Raw genomic sequence first — 6,000 nt, forward strand, 5'->3', positions numbered from 1 at the left:
AGTAATTACACATGGGTTTGAATTGCAAATCAATCACCCAAACAAACAAAAAAAAAAAAGAAAAAAGAGGACAAGTGCAATATCAGTCTGTGTATGTCAAAGTGCAATGTGAGCAGAGACGGTGGTTCTTAACACACTATGTTTAGGTTGACTTTTCCTTTCTGAACATTTCAGTAGCAAAGGAAAAAAAATCCTAGGAAGTCATTAGCTTCTTTGAATCTTTTGTGAGGAACTTCAGATATTATTATTATTATTATTATTATTACTTTATTATTATTACCACCATTATCATTACTATTATCATTGTCATTATCATCATTATTATTATTTTATCCTCTAACACCTTACAATCAGTGAGGGAATATACCACTCTGGTTTGAAACCTGCTGTTCCCCAAGCTGAGTGATAGAGGAAAATTGGTTGGACTGCCCCAAGACCTGAGTCTCCCCACCCATGTGCAAGCACCGAGTGCTCTTCCAGGTACCTCTATTATTAAAAAGCCTCTCTGCTGACATCCTCATACAAATCATTGCTACTTTTTTTTTCCTGTCTTGAAGAAACACTCTAGTCTCAAACCAGTCATCTGCATGTTAAGCTGTATTTAGAACAAATCATTTTAAAGCAAAACAACAACAAAACCAACAAAAGAGCTATGCTGATTTTTTTCTCAATTTTTAACAAAATGTTTGATGTTGTAGAGATTTCCAAACAATTAATGTGAAATTGGGGATTGTTGTTCCCATGATTTATTTACCATCTATAGAGAACTCAGCTGTGGTGCTGCTGCTGTTGCTACTTTTCCCTCTGCATTTAGAGTTGAAAACTGGTAAGCTTTTTGTTGGGACACACTTCGATTGAATTAAAGTGTGCTGGAACTGCAAGGTTCAAGCTACAGCAGCATGAAACAAGAGTTGTTTCAATAAAGCACACGCAGAAGAGGCAGGCTGGGTTAGAGCAAGTCAGGCTTGCTCTTTCTCTCCCTGGGTAATACATGGGGTAATGTTGGGAAGGCCTGAAGAGCCGTTTTTTAAAATATGACTTGCTTTTGTGGTGAGGAAGGCAGTGCTCTTCCCCTGGGGTGAATAGGGAGCTCACCGGCCTCCAAAGGGTGTTGCAGGGGGCCGCTGTGCTCCTGCCTGCCCAGTGCTCACCACTTGCAGTTGAGCACCTCGTCCTCAAAGGTCATGTCCTCTGGCTGGCTTCACACCCCCGTCTCAAAAATTGCAATAGTAAACTTGCAACGTTCTCAGTTTGTGTCCTAAAAGTGCAAAACTGGCAACCTGAGGCAAACACCTGATTTTGTTTGGAGCATTGGGGGCTTGCTGTTCAAAAAGGCATTTTTCCACAGAGGAAGAAAACCTGGTTGCAGGCCCCTTGCGCTAGGCCGACACTCCACCCTCACCTCCAGCAGGTCCCCTGGGCCACTTCAGGCAGGAAATCTTTATCCAGGCTTAAGAGACATCTTCAGTTGCTAGCTCCCTGGCAGCACGATTCATCTGGAGCTGCAAATGTTGAGCTGTTTTCACTGGGCTTTCTTTTCGAAAAGGCAAATCTCAGAGGGCAGGGGTAGCCGCCGGGCCACAGCTGCTTTCTGCTTGCTCCAGCCGGAGCCAGGCCTACCTTGTCCACATGCTTGATGAGTACCTAAATTACCAGATTTGGTTCCTCCTACAATTTGCTGGTCCCCCCAAGGGCAATCAGTTGACTGGTTTCTATGTATATATAGGATGGAAGGAAGCAGTGCAGAGATTTGGAGCAGAACTCGAGGGGAAGGCGGATATTTTGTTTGTCTGTGTTTTCCTCAGCTAGAAGAATGTTTTATTTTATTTTTTAACCACTGCTACTAAGAATCCTATTTCCCCTGTCTCTTGTTTTAATACTGTATGGCTGCTTTCAATGGTAGCACTGTAGCCAGAATTAGATCTAATAACAGCCATCATATAGCGAACGCTAGATGCAGCACCACATAAATAAACCAAGCTGGGTATTCTACAAAATTGTAAAAATGAAATAAGGAAGGTGTGAAGTTAGGGGGTTGATTTATGTGTGGAAAACTAGTGCCAAGAATATTGTTATGGGCCTGGCTCCTAGAGGCAAGATTTGTTAGCAGAAACTGTCTCTAAATATTTATGCTCAGCTAAATAATTGCTAAATAATTCCAGTTCTCAGCTGGAAATTCAGGATCAGGCCTAGCCCAAATGGGTGGCTGAGTAGGATAGTATATTGGTATTTTATACAGCAGTCCTCTTACTCAATGACACTTGTAACTTTCAGGATATAATTAATCTCCTTTTATAAAGTGCTCTTCATGGTCTGTCATTGGAACACTTCTTTTAGAAGTATTTCTTTAAAATAAATGAAGCACTTAAAAGCAATATATTCGGTGTTATTTATTTGGGAATTAGTGAAGAAAGTTGTGCTTTTCTGCTCTGATTGTGTACTCTGCTTTGCATGAACTCTATTTTTGTCAGTTAACAACTTTGTGTGTGAGAGTGAGATTATGCTATTACTGTCATTATTTAGGCTTCTGCAGCTTAGGGACAAGATTTTTTTTAATGTTCTTTTTACCATGTTGGCTAATACTTACTGTGCTCAAGATTAATGGTGGGCTCCCTGTAAGGAGTTTTTTATGGAGAGACTCTAGAAGAAATTACCTCTTATGAACATACAGGGAAGAGAGAGCCTCATCACTCAATGCAGCTGGGAGACAGACATCTACAGTACAATATTCTTGTATTTTCCTCATCTCAGAGCAGTGTTACAGTGATGTGGCAAAGGGGACTATTTCGAGTTTATGATCATGAAACAAAGAAACATTTTAAAGGGACCTTGTCAAGATTGGGAATTCTGATACTAGTATGGGCCTTCAAATGGATTGGCTTTTGGTTACCTCTGTCCTCTCTCCCAGGCTGCCCCTTTGTCCCCACAAGACCCCTTCTGTAAATCAGTTGAAATAATTCATTGTCAGGATTTATGAAAAATCGGATCACAGCGAAGTAGCAAGTGACAAGATGAAAGCAAATGGGAGAAGAGTCACTTCTGAGCAGGTAGCACAGGACTGCCCAGGCCTGGGAATGAACAGTGGGCATAGTCGGCTATTCTACAGAGGTACTTTGGTAATTTAGGATTAGGGATACCAAATGGTGTGCTCTTAACATTTTTGAGTCAATAGCTCAGCATTTTCAACAACTGGGCCCTTATTCTCAGAGCTGAAAGGGTGTTGACCTCTCTTGAAAATCAGATGCTGTGAAAATGTATTTTTCCCAAACAGAAGTTGGGGAATTTGCCCAGGCTTTCTTGCACCTTGATTTAACTCACTGTCACCACCAGACTTTTGGACAAACCTACCATGGGTTGTCACAGTAGAACCAAATTTTTTCCTGATCTTCCCTTCTCTCAGATCCGTTTTCTGAAGTGCTGGACTGTCTGAAGCACAAACGAGGGAGAGACAGTTCTGTGACGTTCACAAGTGACTTGTCAAAAAAGGGACCCTAAAACCTTAAGTCTGTTGATCTTCTGGACTTCAAGACTTTATTGAATGTACAGAAGATAAGGTATCTTGTATCACATGTACAAAGCAGCAACTATCTTCTGAACCAGATATATTTTGAATATTTATGCAGAAACAGCTCCTTTATGCATTTTCAAATGTTCCTGATCTAGTTTAATCAATTAAAACAACATTAAATGCATTTGAATATCTCAGCTCTTTCTCTTATCAATATAATTCTCTAATGTTTTCTTTTCAGAGCCCAAGGTGATGAAAAATAGATTCATTTACTCTATTACTTCTTATAATTGTGGCTTCAAGATTTTTTTCCCCTAATTTTGAAGCCACAAGAAGACTTTATGTGGCTCTAAAACTGCTGTTGGTTTTCATACCACAATACTCAAGGGCATATCTCTCCTTCAGGCTGCTATTGTTTGCAATCTGGAGATAAAGGCACACTTGATAAAACTCTTTTAATGATGTTAATATTAATACTTTGGTGAAATACTTTATCCTCTAGTAATAGCTTTAAAGAGTTTGTTGAGATTTTGTCATCTCATACATTTTAATAGAAAATTAGGTTTGTGATTAACAAGAAAAATATATCTACCTGTTACTTTATTTTACTTACAGTGTCATATAACGGCTGCCAGTGGAATAATGTATACCTTGCACCATATGTAGCTCAGCACTCGTGGTGAATACTTGATGCTTCAGACAGAAAGTGAGGTGCAAGCTAGTTATGAGCATTAGCATAGGCCACGCTGTTTAGTGTCAGTCCCGTGGGAAGCTCTGTACAGAGGTAACCTGCTCCAAGGGGAGGGTGCGAAGCACTTCTTTCTGAAGCAGGGAAAACTCCCAATCTCACAGGTGACCCAGCTGCTCTGATACTCCCGTTGCGGGAAGAAGGTCATTTTCTTATCTGTAACCCAGCAGGTCTGTGTAGGCTCTGGAGCTAAGCCAGGAACTCGTAGTTTTTCCCTCTCTCCTCCTCCTCTGGGAAGTTTTTGCGCTCAAGGAAACAGTAGTAGCAGCTTGAGAGAACTTAATGGCAGGGCAATGGTGAGGAGGGCAGAGGAGTCCTCTGGAGGACTTTTTTGAACGGAAAGGATCCCAGTAAGTGTGTGCAATTGCAGTTGGTGAAGCTGTGCAATGTCAACGTGGAAGGAAGCTCAGGTTAGTCCTGGGGCAGGGAGCAGGGATGAGTGGAGCAACGTCTGCTGTCATAAAAGACAGGATAAGAAAAGATGCTTAGTGCTCAGGGACTTGCTTTTACTGCTGCCCATCTGACAGCCATGATACACACTCTGCTGACTCCTCTGGCTCCCATTTGTAACCCGCTTTTACCATATTTGCCATTGATCTCCTGAATCTCAGTCAAACCAGCCATCCTCTAGGCTCTAGGTTCAGGTGGTCACATTTCTCTACACTGCCTGGTTTAGAAATGGGGATACTGATGACATGAACCAGAAGCTATTAAATTTGTATCCAATTCCCCAGCACATGTACAAGCAGGCTAAAGCTAAGGCTTCACTAAAGGGACTTAAGCCTCTACATGAGAAGTCCTCCTATGGGCTGTTAGTGAAACCACTAACAGGGTTTCTTGAGAAAGGTGGAAGCAGACCTGCTTAAGGGAAATCATATCTGGCTATAGTCAGTGGTATCTAATGCTATCAATACCCAACAGGAGGGATACAACATTAGCCAAATAGGCCAGATTTACTCACATGGGAGAGTAGGGGAGCAACCTCTGGTCCCCTCGGTGGAGGACAGGGCTGCTTTGCCTGGCATGGGGCTGCATCACAGCGACGTAAGTGATACCACTATCCTTGCACGGGTCAATTGCTTCAGATGCTATTGCATTCCCAGCTGCATAATTTATTGTGGCTGCCACGTGAGGGCTAGTGAAGACAGCCAGAATGAAGTGCTGTGCCAGTAACAGCCTTGGTAAATTAAGTAGTGATGGGCTTGAGCAGGAAGATTTTGATATGGATCTGAATTCTGAACAGCTCGAGTTCAAGGGAGCTGGGATCCTGGTTTTGGGCTCTGTCCCATTTAGAATTACAGCAAATGAACCCATCACCATTTTGAACCCAATGTTTCACACTGTGATAGTGGCTGTGGGAACACTTGATCAGCTGCTGTCAGTCAGAGCAATAAATTGGCCAGCTTTGTGTCAGCTGATGAAAATGCTGCAGCAAAAAGTGCAGGCTTTAAATGTCCTTTGGTCTTTTTACTCTCAGGCCAAAAAACAAAAGATCTTCATAATAGTATAAATAAGAATGAATTCCCCAGATTCCCTTCTCTTTCAAGCTGGTAAAACAATCATCTTCTCTTCTTGCAATGCTCATCAGAGCTCAATTCTTTGTGTCACAGCCAAGTATAGCAAAGGCACTGCAAATGAGGCAAAATAAGCATTCTCTTCTTGCTTGTTGTTTGGAGTTATCTTAACATGATTCTTGCTGAATGCCGCTTTGCAGGTCTCTTACACAGCCCAACTATATCCCCAC

The sequence above is a fragment of the Anser brachyrhynchus genome (genome assembly GCF_964034855.1).
Source record: "Anser brachyrhynchus genome assembly, chromosome: 2".
In the NCBI taxonomy this organism is placed as follows: domain Eukaryota; kingdom Metazoa; phylum Chordata; class Aves; order Anseriformes; family Anatidae; genus Anser; species Anser brachyrhynchus.